This window comes from Piliocolobus tephrosceles, chromosome 2 (assembly GCF_002776525.5).
Source record: "Piliocolobus tephrosceles isolate RC106 chromosome 2, ASM277652v3, whole genome shotgun sequence".
NCBI classification, from domain to species: Eukaryota; Metazoa; Chordata; class Mammalia; order Primates; family Cercopithecidae; genus Piliocolobus; species Piliocolobus tephrosceles.
In genome coordinates this window covers 187,605,135-187,624,487 of record NC_045435.1, presented here as the reverse complement: position 1 = coordinate 187,624,487, position 19,353 = coordinate 187,605,135, and positions in this window count along the sequence as shown.

Genomic DNA, 19,353 nt, shown 5'->3' with positions numbered 1-19,353 from the left:
TTGACTCTAGTCAGCCTGTTGTGCTATCAAATAGTATGTCTTATTCATTCTTTCTAAATTTTTTTTGGTAACCATTAATCATCCCCACCTCCCCCACATCCCCCTACTACTCTTGCCAGCCTCTGGTAACCATCTTTTTACTCTCTGCCTCCATGAGTTCAATATTTTTGATTTTTAGAGCCCACAAATAAATGGAAATATGTGGTTGTGCCTGGCTCATTTCACTCAACGTAATTATCTGCAGTTCCATCCATGTTGTTGCAAATGACTGAATCTCATTCTTTTTTATGGCTGAATGGTACTCCCTTGTGTATATGTACCAAATTGTCTTTCTTCATTCATCTGTTGATGGACACTTAGGTTGCTTCCAAATCTTAACTATTGTGAACAGCACTGCAACAAACAACGGAATGCAGCCATCTCTTCAACATCATGATTTGCTTTCTTTTGGGTATATACCCAGCAGTAGAATTGCTGGATCATATGGTAGCTCTGTTTTTAGTGTTTTGAGGAACTGCCAAACTGTTCTCCATGTGGTTGTACTAATTTACATTCACACCAACAGTGTCTGAGGGTTCCCTTTTCTCTGCATCCTCGCCAGCATTTATTATTGCCTGTCTTTTGGATGTAAGCCATTTTACCCGGGGTAAGATGATATCTTATTGTAGTTTTGATTTGCATTTCTCTGATGATCAGTTATGTGAGTACCTTCTCATATGCTTTTTTGCCATTTGTATATCTTCTTTTGAGCAATGTCTGTTCAAGTCGTTTTCTCATTTTTGAATAAAATTATTAGAATTTTTTTTCCTGTAGAGTTTTTTGAGTTCCTTGTATACTCTGGTTATCAATTCCTTGTAAGGGAGTTAGTTTGCAAATACTTTCTCCCGCCCTGTGTGTTGTCTCTTCACTTTGTTGATTATTTCCCTTGCCGTGAAGAAATTAACACAACTAATTTGATGTGATCTCATTTGTCCTTTTTTGCTTTGGTTGCTTGTGTTTGTGGGGTATTGCTCAAGAAATTTTTGCCCAGTCCAATACCCTGGAAATTTTCTCCAAACTTTTTTTGCAGTAGTTTCATAGTGTGAGGTCTTAGATTTACCTCTTATAATCCATTTTGAGATGACTTTTGTATATGGTGAGAGATAGGGGTCTAGTTTCATTCTTTTACATATGAATATCCAGTTTGTCACCATTTATTGAAGACACTGTATTTTCCCCAGTGTATGTTAAAAGAGTCTAAATCCTTATGACCCATGTAACTCTTTGTCTGATAGTGGAGGAAAAGAGAAGAAGGATGGCAGGAAACGAGAGTACTATTTCTCAGTGAGCAGCATCAGAAAACTGCAAGCATTTTCTGTTTCCTTTATTTACTTATGGTACCAATGTTTGCATTAATCCTGACCCTCTGTATTAATTATTGCAAGAAATTTCAACTATGGAATTAGCAAAAGACGGGGAAGATTAGATGAAAAGAGCTGGCATTAGGAGGGTATCATCACTTAACCAAACTACTAACACGAATTTCAATTCGTTATGGTGAACTGTGTGCACATATCATTCCTTCTGCCTTAAAATAATATCAAAAAATTTTCAAAAGGTAAACAAAAACTGTTAATATATATTTTATTAGACAAAGCGAAAGTGGAAGAATGTTGATGGATGAGTAGCAGAGAACGCTGAAAGACAGACAATACCCAGAGAGAACGGAAGGCTGAGAGAATCCATCTGGTTCATTGAACATTAGTGAGGCTCTGGATTCAGAGACGGCCAGGGAATCAGATAATTGTGGTAGGAAGTGGAAATAAAATTATGTGGTTTAATAGAAGGTCTTAAAACAGTAAGCTATTTTTCTTCTCTCTTTCTCATACCCACTTAGAACAACTTTGAGCTGGCTTGGGAAAACTTGGGAATGAGTTCAAGGCAACTGGGGAGGTGTGAATCAAAAGAGTCTTATGAAAAATGATGGTTAAAACATTCACTTGTGAGAAGCAGAAGAATTATGAATTTGGATGCAAAGAAATTACAGATAATTTTAGCAGTCTTCTTGACTTTTTAGTGAAGAACATTTACATTACCATAAAATGTAAATGATATGATATGTTTGTGAATGTTTTGAGTTGATCTGTGGTCTCAAACTCTTGAGAATGTAAATATTAGTCACTTAAGAAATGTAAAAGTAATGTGTAAAGCTGGGCGCAGTGGCTCACGCCTGTAATCCCAGCACTTTGGGAGGCCGAGACGGGCAGATCACGAGGTCAGGAGATCGAGACCATCCTGGCTAACACGGTGAAACCCCATCTCTACTAAAAATACGAAAAATCAGCCAGGCGCGGTGGCGGGCACCTGTAGTCCCAGCTTCTAGGGAGGCTGAGGCACGAGAATGGCATGAACCCGGGCAGCAGAACTTGCAGTGAGCTGAGATCCGGCCACTGCACCCCAGCCTGGGCAATAGAGCAAGACTCTGTCTCAAAAAAAAAAAAAGTAATGTCTAAAAAACAGGCATTGAAGGTGGAACTTGGGTTACTTACCACATGGAGAGCCATTTAGTAGCGTATGAATGAGGAGACAAATAGGGAGTCTATGGATTAGGGTTTAGGAATGCCTGTCTGAATGTTGAAATGAAAAGAAATTAGAATAGTGACATAATTACTGGATTTAAATCAATAGAGTGGTAGTATTCTTAAGCTAAATTCTTACCTCTTAGCACAATATAAAGAGACAAGGCCTAAAGTGTCAAGGCAATAAGTAGTAGAATGAGACTGTGAATTATTTAGCTTATCGATTGCCTCAGAGGAGCAGAACTGGTAGAAATACATGGTCAGTCACCGGATTACAGCTTTGTTATGAATCCCTTTTTAATACTTGATTTGAAAAATTATTCAATTACTTTGATTAGAATTTGCAAAAAATTAAATCTTGGAGTAATGTCATCTTATTTTGTTAAAAATTGTAGGAAAACAATATTACAAAATGAATCCATAATTAGTATGAAAAATTAGTTGAGTGTGCTTTTTAATAGCTTCATTACTTTTGACAATATTTCTTTCTTTTAAATCTGAGTTGAAACAGAAAATGCTTTATTCAACAATTTCAGATTTCCAAAATTCGAACCTAAAGTTGATCATATAACAAATAAATGATATGCTAGATTACATTCTGTTCCTTTGCCTACAGAATAAATGTCAAGTTTCCTAATATCTGATTCAATGAACACCTTCTACCAACTTGCCACTCTGCTATTTTTTCACTAACCATAGTAGTTTATGCAGGCTTTTGAATAAGGCTATGCTCATTTCAGTCATACCTCTGCTGTACACAAGTTGTATGATCTTGGATAAGTTCTATCATGTCTCAGTGTGAGCTAAATTACACAAAGTTAGTTTTTGGTTACCTCTTTTGCGAAACTGGAATCATTATTTTTATCAGGAAATACTTCCAAATGCTTAGCATAGTATCTAGCATCTAGAAAGTATGGAATAAATCTTAGTACTATCAATATTTCTGGAGTTTTCTATATACAAAACTTTCTTCATGTAGCCCATATTACAGTCTTATTGTTTTACTCACTAGAATTTGATTATAAAACCTTCCTTTTGTAGCATTTTACTAGCATGGTCATTTACTTAACACTTCGTTTTACTTGTTTTAAATGCTTCTCATTTAGAGGCGTAGGTTATACTCTTTTAAGAGTAGAAACTATATTATATTTAATTTTCATCCTAACTCATTCGTATGGTGCCTGACATATGGGAATTAAAATAAATTTTCTTAAAAATAAAATGGTAAAAACACTCTAGAAGTTATCTGGAATTCTTAACACACACTTCAGAATACTGGCTTGGGTATTTGGAGGTATTTATAATTTCCAGATGTTTTCCAATTAACTAATTCCTTTACTCTTTAAAAATTTGGTAAAAGTGTTATCATTATTCTCATTTAAAAAAGATTTAATGTCAACAAGGGACCATGAAGTTTCCACATATTTACTGATCTAGAATTTGAATCATGAGTAGTGATAATTTAAATAATTTCTTCCAAGTTATTGCTTTTACACTATGCCATGCCCCATTTTGGAGATTGTTAGAAAGTGGTTTAACTAAGACTGAAACACAGGTTATCAAAATTCCTAACAGTATTCTATTACTAAACATTTCTGGCTTTTTTCCCTAGAAAATGCGAGAGAAAGAGAAACATCGTTTCATTTTTTCTTGATAATAAAATCCAAAAGAACGGTTTTTGAAATTCAAGAAAGACATTGAGCATAGACTGCCAAAATGTTTATAAAGTATTAAACATATAGGATCAGGTTTATAATATAGGGCATAACATCTAGAAAACAAAATGGCTTTAAGATGTTTAGGCACTTTCCTTAGTCACAATATCAATTTTATTGTTGTTTAAAACCAAAAAGTTATTTTGTGAGGGTCACATATGTTATATAATTGAATGGGAGTGGTATAGGTTGTATCATTTAATGACTTCACTAAAATAGAGGCATATATGTTAGACCGTTTAATGATAAGACACCCAGAAGAAAATGAATCTCAGCTGTTATTTCTCTGTCTGCCTTTGCCTAAATCACTCGAAGTCTCTATGTTTCGCTTTCCTCATCTGCAGCTTGATGCACTCAATGTTCCTTTCCAGTCTAATGTGCTACAGTGCTATGAACATCCCTTTAAAATAAAATAAACAGCTAAATAGAAAAAATTAGAGGAAGGCGATTACTAAAGACTTGAGAGAGAGTAGTATCCTTATCTAATAAAGGACATTTTCTGTAATTTCAGGATGACTTGCTGCTGCTTTTCATAATTATCATAAAGCGTGCTAAATTGACAAAAATGGATAATATGTTGTGATACTCTATGCACAAAAATAAATATGTTTCTTCAAGCTGAATAAAAGACTTCACACTTTAACAATGATTTCCATTTGCAATGACTTTATAGAAAATGGCTTACACTCCTTCACTCTAAATTACAGTACATTTTTCCCACTGCATTTTTTTAAAAAACCTACCTTTAAATTTGGAACTCCCTTTGGGTGACTGAGCTACAAAGCATCTGTAAGATGCAGAGGCTGCCAGAAGGAATGCCGTTACTGACAGGGGAAGATTAATAGCAATATTAGCAGTCCAGATTTGACCCTCTGATAATGTGAGACCTCTATGAAATAGTTATCTCAGAATTACTGTTTCTATGGTGTATTTATGGAAAGGAACTAGGGCAATGAGTAGAAGTTTCCAACTCTAGCAAATAATTCGTGAATTTAAATTTATTTAATATCAAGACAGCAGTATATATGAAACCATGTGTATTTTTATTTGAATCACATTTCTAGAAGCAGTAGATTGATTATGTTATTAAAGGAACTCCTAAAGAGTATAGTATTTTATCAGAATTTTATTTTGAGATTCTATAAAAATAGTCTTATCACAGCAGCCTCTAGTAACATGAACAGTGAGAGAAAGCCAAGGAACATCTCTGTTAAAAACAAATAGATTTTTAGGCCTTCAATGCACCATATGTCACTGCTGAATATACAGCTTTCAAAATGTTCATGGCCAAGGTATAAATAAATACAGCTTATTCATTACAGCAACAGGGATTTCTATTTGTAGTAAAACATGTAGTGTGGATCCTCTAGCTCCAGATTTGATCTTCAGTTACAGGCATTCGTTATTGACTGAAAAGCCTTCTACAAATATCAAAAAAGATCCTGTAAAATTTTAGTAAGTACATTTTTGGGAAGCAAAGGAAGGTGCTATAGCTTGCTGCTACTTTTGGAACTGTCTTGCTTTTCAGAGCATTGTCACTGTAGGACTGAAACATATGTGAAAATTCTAATGATCGTACATAATTCTCTTCCCTGTTTATTTGTTACTTCTGTTTCTCAGACCACCTCAGGATAGTACACAGCTGAGGGAAAAGGAACACAGAACTGTTAACAGCTTGACTTCAAGGTAACAGACGAAACACTTGCTTTCACAATTTCCTTTGACATTTGATAGGATATGGAAATTTGGAAAAGTGTGAGGAGAAGAGAAAAGTTTAGTCTAGCAAGTGCATTCAGATCACCTGTGGATAAAACAAAAGAATGGCGACTCTTCTATAGGCATTTTCACAATAAGATTAAGACTAATGGAGCTATTTATTACCTTTAATTATAGGCATGAGCATCTGGTAATTAGAACACATTCATAAATTACAATATCTTCAAATTATATAAATTAGAAGTTGGGGTGGTTTTTTCACTCAAAAATGTTTTGGGGAATAAATGAAAGAAGTTATACAAATAAATAAAGTACTCAATAATTTATATGGTGAGAAGAGTTTGGGAAAGCCAATAGTGGCAAGATTGATATACTGCATGAAGCCCTGGTTTTATTAAAGCTGGACCTGAAAATTGAGTGACATTCAGCCTTTGCCATTCCAGGCCTTACATTATCCATTTTGACTAGTAAATGCCTGGAAAAGAAAGCCAAAAGTTCCCTTCCACCATGACATTCTAGGATTATATAAAAGCATAAATTTAAAAATTTGTCTTACTGACTTCTCTTTTATAGACATTGCTTTTCTGGCTTCCTTATCTGTAAGAACTATTTATTTATATTAGTATATACATATATATACATACATTGTTATCTGAAGTACACATAGAAGTAGTCACAATGCATGATTATATATAAGATTTTATGTTCACCTGGAATCTGACAATATGTTGACATCTCACATGGCTTCTTAGCAGTTTCTTAGCTAAAATGGTTATATTCTAAATGTATTCTAAATCTAATTAAAGAATAACTAATGAAAATTTAAAAATTTCTCTATAAATTTTAGCCAATTATCTGCAGTGCTTTTAAAAACAATTATATTAACGTAACTCACTTTGTTATTAAGTTCTATTTCCAAAATTAATCTTCAAACATAAATATTAAAATGTCAGATCCAACAATTTTATTTAAGAAGTCCTGTAAGTAGTCTAAGCAGTATCTTTTTATATACAATCTTCAGAATAATCTAAAGAAATAAGACATTTCTGAATCTTGTCCCCCAAGCTCCCATACATTAAAACATACTTGGAGCATGTGCTATGTGTGAATAGCACTCATTTCTAAATAGTACTTTGCCCCCCTCAAAGCAGTTAACTAACCCCTAATCATCAAGACAGCTCATGGAGACGGTGAGAGGTAAAACTTACTACTCTCTGTATGGACTAGAGTTTAGTCCTGTCTTGCATAATTGCAGACCCTTGGGAAAGAGGATGACAAGCTACAAAAGAAATGGCAATTTCAGAGATTGACTCAGAGAATTAGTTCTAAAAGTTAAGGTTGGCAAAGCAAAGGGAATGACTAGACAGATAAACAAGCATTCTCAAGCAACATGAAGAAATTCTTTTCCCTACCTGTCCCCCAATTTCATTCTCTTTGTTTTGCCTTCTCTGTAGGGCTTACAGTCAAGAACTTGGGGTGACTGGAGATTCAGCTTGCTTCTAAATGTCTGTCTGTATAAACCTTTGGATTCTCAACTGTGTTTTCATTTTGGAGTGCATATAGTCATTCCATAGAGATCACCTTTAACAAAATTCAGAGTATAGTACTGATATTATAATATTTTTGATTGTTGAGAAAAAGTTTTTAAAAAAGATTTCTTTATCAGCCTGATGTTTAGAGTAGATGATCAGCAAAATGTATTGACCATTTTCCTATATCTGGTAGATTATAAAATTATTCTTCACCCATGCTGCATTCTGGTGTGGCATGGGGATATCTCCAACTATACTGCTTGGTAAATAACAGGAATTTAATAAACATTATCAAATGAAATATTACAAGAAAGGAGTTGGTCTTCTCAGTTTATTAACAAATGCCTATACTGTATCCATTTTTTGAACCATTTGTTTTCAGAAACTTAAATTTACTTTCACAGATTAACATTATGTCCAGTCTTCTTTAATAATGTGATTTAAATATTAATAAGTTGAAATAGTCATTTGTTCAATATGCATTTATGCATATATTCTGTATATAAAAGACTCTTTGAAAGTGAGCAAAATGTATTGCATGTCCCTGAGTTTACAGATCATTTTAGGGAAAGTGACATTAATATAATTACCAAAATGTTATGATTAAAACATATAACCAAATAGGAGAGGAGAAACAAACTGATTTTTACCTGTGGATCAGAGGTCTTTTCAAAGAGCCTGTGATCCACTTTCCACAGGATGACAATAGTGGGGAATGGGTATTTCTTCCATTAAAAAAACACGTAAGGCCATGAAATAATAACTGTATGAGAGAACAGCAAGTATTTTTTACGTGGTTGGAGCCTTAAATGATGATTTAAAAGATTTGAGCACCAATTGGGGAACTTCTAGTGAAAGTTGAAAGGAGCTAAGATATTTAGAGAAAATTTTCTATGAGGTCTTTTTTTCTATACATTCACATTTTTTAACTTGATTCAAATTGTATGATAAAACCCTATATATTTACATGTTCAGAACGCATGGGTTTCTTCTCTTCAGCTCATATTTCTTGTAGACGTAGTCCCACTGAGATAGTTTGAACACATTCTCCATTATCAAAAATTTTAGTATAAATTAGATTTTGCATTTGTTGGGAATTTGTAGTTGAGCATTTTTACTCTCAAAAAATCAATTATATAACATACCTAATGAAAAATGTACGTTAGTATTTAGTCCCAGAAAATTTTAAATCTTTCTTGATGCAATGGTAAGTTACCTCTTTTGTGATAAAAATCAGTCTAGCTTTCCATGTTCTTAATTTTGCACAGTACATCAGGATATTCAGTTGATGCTTTGTAGCTTAGGACACTGATTGGTTTCTGTTAGCATCAATTCTTATTTTCTTTTCCTCATTTAATATTTTGTTACTTATGCCCTTTGATAAAACTCTTCAAGTTATTTATGACAACATAGATGACTTAAAAATCAACGTCTTAGGCAATAGTGATATGTTTCTATTATTATTATAACCATCTGTTGCCAATTTAAAAATTGTTTATTTTTCATCATTTTCAAAATAAAATGTATAAAATATTATTATATTATGGCCGGGTGTGGTGGCTCACGCCTGTAATTCCAACACTTTGAGAGGCTGAGGTGGGCAGATCATGAGGTCAGGAGTTCAAGACCAGCTTGGCCAACATGGTGAAACCCTGTCTCTACTAAAAATATAAAAATTATCTGGGCGTGGTGGCACGCGCCTGTAATCCTAGCTACTCAGGAGGCTGAGACAGGAGAATCGCTTGAAACCGGGAGGCAGAGAGTACAGTGAGCCGAGATCACGCCATTGGACTCCAGCCTGGGAGACAGAGTGAGACTCCATCTAAAAACAAAAAAAATTTACTATATTATTTGAATATTACTATATTAATTACTATATTATTGAGTATTTGTAGAATATAGTAATTAGAATGCATAGTATAGTATAATATAGAATATAGAATATAGAGTATTATTATATTAATTGCTTTATTATTGAGTATTTGTAGAATATAGTAAACATAATATTTGGATGTGTTTAATATCAGTACCCATCTGAGTAATGTTTTGTTTCAAGAAGGTTTAGCTAGTATATTCTGAATCTCTTTTTATTTTCTGATCTTTTTAATCATTTTGGAAAATTCAATTTTTAACTATGTTAATATAAATTTATTGTAAAAATGAATAGCAATAACTAGGCTTCCCTTTAACAACCGTAGGAGAGTTCATGTTCTATGAGCTAATGGTTTAATTAATCAACATTTTCTTTAGTTTGTCCCTATTTCCCCTTGCAGGCTTTCAGAGGCAAGAGGACATTTGAATAGAGTCACAATTTAGTTTGGAGAGCACATATTATCTAAAAATTAAGAATACAAGTTACTTAAATATCAAAAAGAATAAATGAAATACAAATTCTGCTTCAGAACAACACAAAGCCTACTACCAAGGATAAAATATACCAATAACAACAATAACACTCACTATAAGGATATTAGTACAACGTAGTGTTAACAATTTGGTCTCTAGAGGTGCAGATTCGCCAAACCTACCAATTACAAGTTGGTGTTACTGGGCAAGTTCTTTAGTGTCCTCATTGTAAATAAACAAGATACTGGTACATTCCTTTTAGGGTCAATACAAGTATTAAATGAGAAAATTGATTGATATTGCTTAGAACTTTACAATTATTATTATGAGAGACATAACATGGGAGATTGAAAGTACTATGAGGAGAGGAGCAAAACAATACATAGTAATTACTATTGAGTGGTTTAAAAGGTAGCAGTTGGACTGGGCCATAGGATTTTTATTTTTGACAGGTGCAGTCAGTCATTCTAGGATTTATGTTCAAATGCTGGAGGCAGAAAAACTGGCAGTTAAGACTGACTTGGAATATGAAATTAATGTGAGGAAACACTGAGAAATGGGGCTGAAAATATAGATAAAGGTCAGAGTGTGGAAGACCTTATCTGTCAATCCGTCTCAAAGATTGCTTAATTGTGGCTATCTCTTAAGTATCAGATTGTTTTCTCTACAGATTTTTAAGCAACTTGTTATGTAATTCCCAGTCACGTAACCTTCACAATATTAAGTAGACTTTAATTCTTACTAAATATTATAGGTCTTATAAACACTCAGAAATTATCACATTACCCCACAGGCATATATAAACACACACACACACACACAGAGAGAGAGAGAGAGGAAGATATTTCAAGGTAAACCTGTAGTAGCATTGTTTAACAAATATTGCTAATGTAAATAATATTACAAAGACAATAAACTGTATGACTACATTTTGTGAAGAAGTAAGATGACTGTTAAGAACTCAGAATAATGATTGAGTCAGTAGACCAGGAGTAACTTTTGCCTTATTCTGTAAAAATAATCTTATTGTTGATTTGCCCTCTTCTCTCTACACAAACTATAAACAGCAGTAAAGGTGAATAATAATATAATGTAGAAAATGTTCCTCAGCACTATTAAAGTCCACAAAGTAAGAAAGACAGCAGAGTAAAAGCTGTCCTCTAACAATTGATTCTGTCAGTGAGTCTCTGCAGGGGATAAGAACATCCTGATTTGTATGCACCTGCTTTGAATATTAATCTTCCACTGTTTAGAGACTAAAAAATTAGCTTTGATAAGCCTTTATGGAGCATCAGTTCTAAGCTAATTGCCATTCTAGGCTCTGATGGAGAGGGCAAGGGGGACACCGTTGAGAAAGTCGTACATTTCATACAAGGCAAACCATGTATAAGTGCTAATACAGTCCGTTCCATACTTAAAATGGTTTGATTGACAATATTTGACTTTATGCTGGTGCAAAAGCAAGAGCATTCAGTGGAAAGCGTCCAATACTCACAGGATGCTGAGCAGTGGCAGCAAGTTGCAGCTCCCGGTTGTCCACATGATCACAAGGGTAAACAATCAATACCCTAGAGTGTACTGTGTCGCCAGATGACTTTGCCCAACTGTAGGATAATATAAGTGTTCTGAGGACATTTAAGGTAGGCTAAGCTAAGCTATGATATTTAGTGGGTTAGATGTAGTAAATGCATCTTTGACTTGTGATATTTTCAAGTTACGATGAACTTACCAGAATGTAATCCCAACCTAAGAGGGGGGAATATATAATAGGTTTCACTGGATGCAGGATGGAGGTTAATTCCTCAGTGTCAAGGCAAAAAAATAAAAAATAAAAAATAAATCATGGGATCACAGAGGCAGTGAAATGTAAGTTGGAATTTGAAGGATGATTAGGAATTGTATAGTTTAAAGTGTTTTCCACATTGAGAATACTTTGAGGAATTACTTAATTGGAAAGATCATTCAGGCCAAAAAAAGGTAAGAAAAGACCTAAAACTGAAGAAGATAAAGTACCATATTCAGGAAACGGAGCTATTGCAGTCTTTTTGATTACAAGTCAATTTTATATATTATCTCACTAAGCCTCACGACAATATGTGAAATAAAAATAGTTTATCTCCATCACTCAAATTTTAAAAAAGGAAAATGACAACGCTGCATGACACAGTAGATAACTTTGGGCCAAGGGTATTCATCGTTAATGTGCATGCTATTATCAGTACTATCAGCAGCCTTCAAAGAATAAAGAGGGAGGTGTGGGGAAAAGTGGGAATGTGGAAGAGGGTATCCATAGTGAATGTGAGAGCCATATGCTGGGGGATAATAATGGAAAGGACAGGCCATGGATAAGATGGGGATTCTAGAAGCTGACTGCCTCGGGTACTCTCCTGACACACCTTTTGCTCTAGTGTAATTTTTGGTAAGTGAGTTAACCTCCCTAGACCTCATTTTATCATCTATAAATTTGAAGTGATGATATTAATAACTATCTCCAAGAGCTATTTTGAGAATTAAATAAGAAGCATAAAATGCTCAACACAACGCCTGTAACTTTCTCAGAGATTAATAGCTATTAATCATCATTAGATTTAAAAATCTGGTATCATCATTACTATTACAACTTATTTACTGTATAAGGAATAATAGAACTCTACTAAGTTTAGTGTCGCCTTAGAAAACTCAAATGTGGAGTGACTTTAGTTAGGTGAGGAATCCCAGGACCATCTCAAACCCCAGTGGTCTGATGCTTAGACATTTAGGAATCAAGTTAGCTCTATTCTATTTGTAACTCCAGGAATCCACAGAACTCTGTCATTAATAACATCTGATGATTCCTGTGCCCAATTACACCATATATTTAATTCTTCCTTGTAGTGAAGTTATTTCAAAAGTGCGGTTGTAGTTAATTATGTAAATATATTTTGCCTCACTCCCATCCTCATGTAACTGAAAGCTCCCTAGTGACATGGACTAGGTTAAATGTACCTTTGTATACACCTTCATGACTAGTGCATAGTAGAACTTTAACAGTCATTTTTATAATGAGTACCCTCCTGGGTGAATGGAGAAATAAAATTTTAGAAAATCCCAAGGGTATCATCATTTTTCACTGACTTTTGTGTCCTATTCTCCATAAATAATTGTAGAGTTCATTATAGAGCCAGAATCTAAGTTTTGTGAGGTCTTGCTGGTCCAGTTTTTAATTCTTAAGAATGGAGCACTCTTAAGGAGCTTTTTATTTTAGCCTATAAAAATAATCAACTGTGTTCTTAGTTCAAAGACAATAGGTATGAGTTAGGTGATCTTTCAAGTGATGGGAATTGAAGCATGTCCTTTTTGTCTCATTGAAACTACAGATAGATTCTCCAGCCCCAATGACCCTATTATCTAACACAGGAAAAGTGTCAGAATAGGTCATTTTTGACAGAGGAATAGAAATGGGAAGAGAGCATTGTGAGTGAAGGAAGAAGATTTGAGAACACAGATTTATTATTTTTGCTCTCTGTGACTGCATAGAATGAACTTTGAAAAGGAATATAAAATTGCCACCTTTTATAAAATATTTTCACAGATACTTCACTTAAGCATCAGACAGGATTATAAGACAGGTTATCTTTATTATTTTCCTATTACAGCATAGATTCTAAAGCATTATGCTATTCCATTTTGTCTGAAAATAGGTGGTCAGAAAAATGACCAACAAATTAATGGTAATATTAGCAAGCTCTCAGTAATACTGCATGTGTTGCAGGTCTTTGAAAGAGCAGAATGCTATTTGGTTTTACTTTTGAATGCCTTTTGTAAGTGATATACCTTTTATTTGGTGGTATTTTCATTATAAGAGTACATTAGAAGATTATTACTTTCTGACAGTAATGTATTTTATTTTTTGAAGAGGACTGAGAATTATTTCTGATTTATTACATTCTGGAAGTCTGATAGGTCATATAGCAAACAACTATAATTTCACAAAGATAATGAGCTACTCTCGTTTATCTTCTGGACCATTTGTAAAATGTTTCTTTATGGTAAAGTGTTCATCCTAAAACCCGTTCAAGTGTAAAAATAATACCTTAAAATAATGTTTTGTTTTCAATGGAAACTTTTAGTGAACTCATAATGATTCATTCAGAAAGAAAGTAGAAAAATATCAATATCTAGCTTTTGAATTATCAATTTAATGATTCTAACCTTTTTGGGAAATTAATATTTGAATTGATTTGGGGGAGAAATTCTATTTTAATCTCTATTTTAACATTGTTTTAATATTATCTAAGATAGATATGCACCAAAACTGATAGTAACCAGATCAACTAGCATTTTGTTTACAGTAATAATAAAACTCCTGGTTCAAAGTTGCTTACACTGTAAGGGAATTTATAATTTCACTGTAATCTACCTAGGTGGCAAAAACAGACATGACTGTTTCACAGTCTTTATCCATGCCCTTTGCAATTTGACTTAGTAGTTCCTCCCATAAGTAAGTGAAATATATTTCCTTACCTCTTGAGTCAAACCTGCTTTGGCCAAAATAATGTAGCATAAATGAAATTGTGCCAGTTTGTAGCACAGGCCTCAAGAGGTCTTGAAAACTTCTGCTTGCTTTTTGGGAATTTAGCCTCTGCCATGTGAACGAGTTTGCATAAGACCCTGGGAGGAAGAGAGATGATGTGGACGAGAGCCAAATCGCTGCATTTGTTCTAGCCAAGGTTTCAAGAATGAGAGAGAGTTTAGTGAAGATCAGCAACACCCGACTCATTACTGACTACAGGTAGCTGCTGACTGAAACTAGAACCACCAAACTGAGCCTAGCAAAAATGGTTCACAGTATAACTTTACACTGAATACATAGCTTCAATGTTAAACCACTGAGTTTGAGGGAGGTTTGTTATGCAGTAATAGCTAACGGATAAGTTCATATATCTGGAAATCAAGAAGCTGAGTAAGCTTCAGGGTGGATTGCTACAGTTTAAAAAGATCATCAAGGAGTCAGATTCTTTATATCTTTTTTCCTCATCCATTCTCTGTGTTAGCGTTATTACTAAGTATCAGCTGTTTCTGATATGTCATCAACAAGGCCACAGTTAAGAGAAAGTTTCTTACACCCTCTCTTCTTTGCAAAGAAAAAATATATCCATGCAGAAATTTCCTATCACCATTCCTAAGGACACTTACATGTTTTTAAAATCTTGTGACCCAGGAAATATCAGTAGAGAAATTGGGAAAATGTTAAAAAAAAAAAAAAAAAAGTATTACAATTTTCATGCTAGGATTAAAACCAATGCCAACATCGAGCTGTTACTGGTGAGAAGAAATCTGCTGAAGGTAAATCAAAAGCAAGAGAAGAAAATGCTGACATGTGGCATCAAAGTTAAGGCAAATGTTTTGTGGATCTGAGACAGTAGTATCAAGGCCAGAAGTGGTCACCATCGACCTAATCTGTCTTGCCTGTAGCTGTTGCTGTGTTATAAGTGTATGTTTCTAGTCTTGTGTGCAGCTAGCAATGAGCCATTCTTAAAAACAAAATAAATATTAATAAGTGCACATAGAAACTTTGTTATGTTGGTCCAAAAAAAAGTCTTCTTACTGAAATAATCTTTTCAGAGGATTAAGTGAAGTATCTGTGAATTTATTTAGCGTCCATAGAACTTTATCTTATTAATCCTAAAATGTTTTTAGTGGATTCTTCAAGGTATTCACATGCAAATAGATGCAGTTTTATCTATTCCCCACCCCCCCCCCCCCTTTTTTTTTTTTTTTTTTTTGAAATGGAGTTTTGCTCTTGTCACCCAGGCTGGAGTGCAGTGGCGTAATCTCAGCTCACCGCAACATCATCGGCCTCCTAGGTTCAAACGATTCTCCTGCCTCAGCTTTCCCAGTAGCTGGGATTACACGTGTGCACCACCATGCCCGGGTTATTTTTGTTTTCTTTTTATTATTATTATTATTATTATTATTATTATTATTATTATTATTATTATTATTATTTATTTATTTTTTTTAGTAGAGACAGGGTTTCACCATGTTGGCCAGGCTGGTCTTGAACTCTTGACCTCAGGTGATCCTCCCACCTTGGCCTCCCAAAGTGCTGGGATAACAAATGTGAGCAACTATGTCCAGCCTGTGTATTCCTTTTTGATAGTAGTAGTTTATGTGTTATTGCATAAGTCAGAACTTCTCAAGCATTATGCAGACCAAAATAATAAAAAAACAGTAATGGTTAAACTAGGAATTAAAAAAAATTATCATTAAAATGCAATTGTCTCCAATATTTCACTACTATTTATGATGTTTCTCCTAAAGAAACTTAAAACACTGGTTCCTTAAAAATGGCTATAAATAGTATCTTCCGTAGTGTTTTCATTGCCCCACATATAAAACAAGATCTTTTGTAGAATGTTAATAAAAAGTTACGATACCATGGAATTATTTTTCCTTTTAAAAAACATTATGTCAAAAAAGAACAAAATTATACTCTATTCTTTGCAGCAACATGGATGCAGCTGCAGGCCATTATCTCAAACAAACTAAGACAGAAGCAAAAATTCAAATACCGCAGTCCTCAATTATAAGTGGAAGCTAAACACTGAGTTTACATTGACATAAAGACATAAGTAATAGACACTGAAGACCACAAGAGTGGGGAGGTGGGGAGGTGGGAGAGTGTCAAAGTTTGAAAATTTACCTATTGGATACTATGCTCATTTCCTGGGTGAGGGGTTCAATTGTAGTCCAAACCTCAGCATCATGCGATATACCTTTGTAAGAAACCTGCACATGTCCTTATACCCTTAAATCTAAAATAAAAGTTTAAAAAAGAGTTAAGTCAACAATATTTTAAAACATTTTATAGGTTAGCCACAGTGGCTTGCGCCTGTAATCCCAGCTACTCAGGAGGCTGAGGCAGGCAGATCACAAGGTCAGGAGATCGAGACCATCCTGGCTAACACGGTGAAACCCCGTCTCTACTAAAAAATACAAAAAAATTAGCCAGGTGTGGTGGCACGTGCCTGTAGTCCCAGCTACTCAGGAGGCTGAGGCAGGAGAATCACTTGAACCTGGGAGGTGGAGGTTGCAGTGAGCCGAGATCATGCCATGACAGAGCGAGACTCCATCTCAAATAAACAAACCAAAAAAACCCAAAAAACAAACAAAAAATTTATTAAAAATGTAATGTATCAAAAATAGAGAAAAGGGTAAAGGAGCAGTATACATAGCTAATATCTAGACTGAAGAATTATAATAATTTTGCCATTTTGACTTGTCTATTGTGTGTATGTATTTTAATCAAATCCAAGTCAAATGGTATTTTACCCCTAAATACTCTAGATGAATATCTGAAAAAAAGACAAGTAACATTTCACACATAATCACAACACTCTCACATATTATGATTAACACTAATTCTTTCCGATCAAATTTCCCTAATTGTCATACAATGGCTTCTTATAGTTGACTTTTAAAACAGGATCCAAATACGATCCAAATATTGGAGACACACACACACACACACACACACACACACACATACACACACACACACACACACACATATATATATATATTAGATGTCTCTTTTCTCAGTAATCAAAAATCTTTTAACTGTAGTGAGGTAAATTACAGTCATTACTAACTGCTTAGTTTAAATAAGACCAACTAGTTAGAATCCCTGTAGAATGATGCTTGAAATAATATTATTTTTTTCTGCCAAGATATGCCAACCAGCTAACCAAATAACCAACCAACCAATCAGGCAATCAACTAACCAACCAACAGAATCTGCTGGGGATGTAAAAATCAAAGGGGTAACTCGAAGTTTTGAAATGAGTAGGATCTAATGGAAACTCTTCCTAACTTTGCACACTAATGATTTAGTTACAAAGATGAAATATAGGTAAATATGTTATATTCAGAATTCATTTTGAAAATTCTAATTTTAAAATAATGCCGTAATTTTATTCACAGAAAACCTATTGTATATGAAAAATATGCCAGTATACCTTGTTTCCATGTTAAATGCTGAATTATTGAAACGAAATTATGCTTAAGTAAAAAATAAACTAAAAAGCCGAGGTACAATTCCTCACAGCTGTAATTCCAGTTTTTTGGGAGGCCAAGACAAGAAGATAGCTTGAGCCCAGTTTGAGACTGCAGCCAGCTGTAATGGCACTACTGCACTCCAGCCTGGGTGACAGAGTGAGACTATCTCTAAAAACAAAAACTGAACTAAAAAGTCTCAGCACTTTGGTGCAATCTGATATGGGTCAAACATTTCAAGAAAAATAAATTCCTAATCAATGTAACTCAGGAATATATACATTAAAATCCTCAATAAAATATTTAAAAATTTAATCCACCACAAGTAATTTATCCTAGGAATGAAAAATTGATGTAACAGGTAATGAAACAATGTAATCAATCAGTACAGTACAGCAACCAAAGAAGAAAAATTATATGATAATTTCAATGGTTGAAGACACAAGTAGGGAAGGGAAGCAGAGTCTTTGTATCTCAGGAAATAATAGGATTTACCCTATTTTTTAAAAAGTCATTTATGATAGACTAAGAGGTCTAAAGCCACAAGCTGGAAAAACAATTCTTACCCACCCTTCTGTCATGAAAGTTCAAGAAATTTATTTCATTTAAATACAAGCGACAAATAACAATTAGCATGTTCAGGGAATACAGACAGAAGCTAAACTGCAGAAGTTGTTAGCATACTAATGTTTTTCCCTGATATAGTCATCTGTTGATTGCCTTGAGGATACACCATAAACTTCTAGAGCTATTATTATAATGAAGAATTAAATGGTTGTACACTGATGTACCTGAATTAGAAAGTGGAATCGAGACCGGGTGTGGTGGCTCACGCCTGTAATCTGAGCACTTTGTGAGGCCGAGGCTGGCGGTCACCTGAGGTCAGGAGTTCAAGACCAGCCTGACCAATATGATGAAACCCCATCTCTACTAAAAATACAAAAATTAGCCGGGTGTGGCATGCGCCTGTAATCTCAGCTAACGGGGAGGCTGAGACAGGAGAATCGCTTGAATCCCAGAGGTGGAGGTTGCAGTGAGCCGAGATCACACTATTACACTCCCGTCTGGGCAACAAGAGCAAAACTCCATCTCAAAAAAAAAAAAAAAAAAAAAAAAAAGGCTGAGTGTGGTGGCTCATGCCTGTAATCCCAGCACTTTGGGAGGCTAAGGCAGGTGGATCACCTGAGGTCAGGAGTTTGAGACCAGCCTGCCCAACATGGCAAAACCCTGTCTCTACTACAAACACAAAAAATTAGGTGGGCGTGGTAGCAGATGCCTGTAATCACAGCTACTCGGGAGTCTGAGGCAGGAGAATGGCTTGAACCTGGGAGGCAGAGGTTGCAGTGAGCTGAGATCACACCACTGCACTCCAGCCTGGGTGACAGAGTCTCACTCTGTCTCAAAATAAATAAATAAATAAATAAATAAATAAATAAATAAATAAATAAA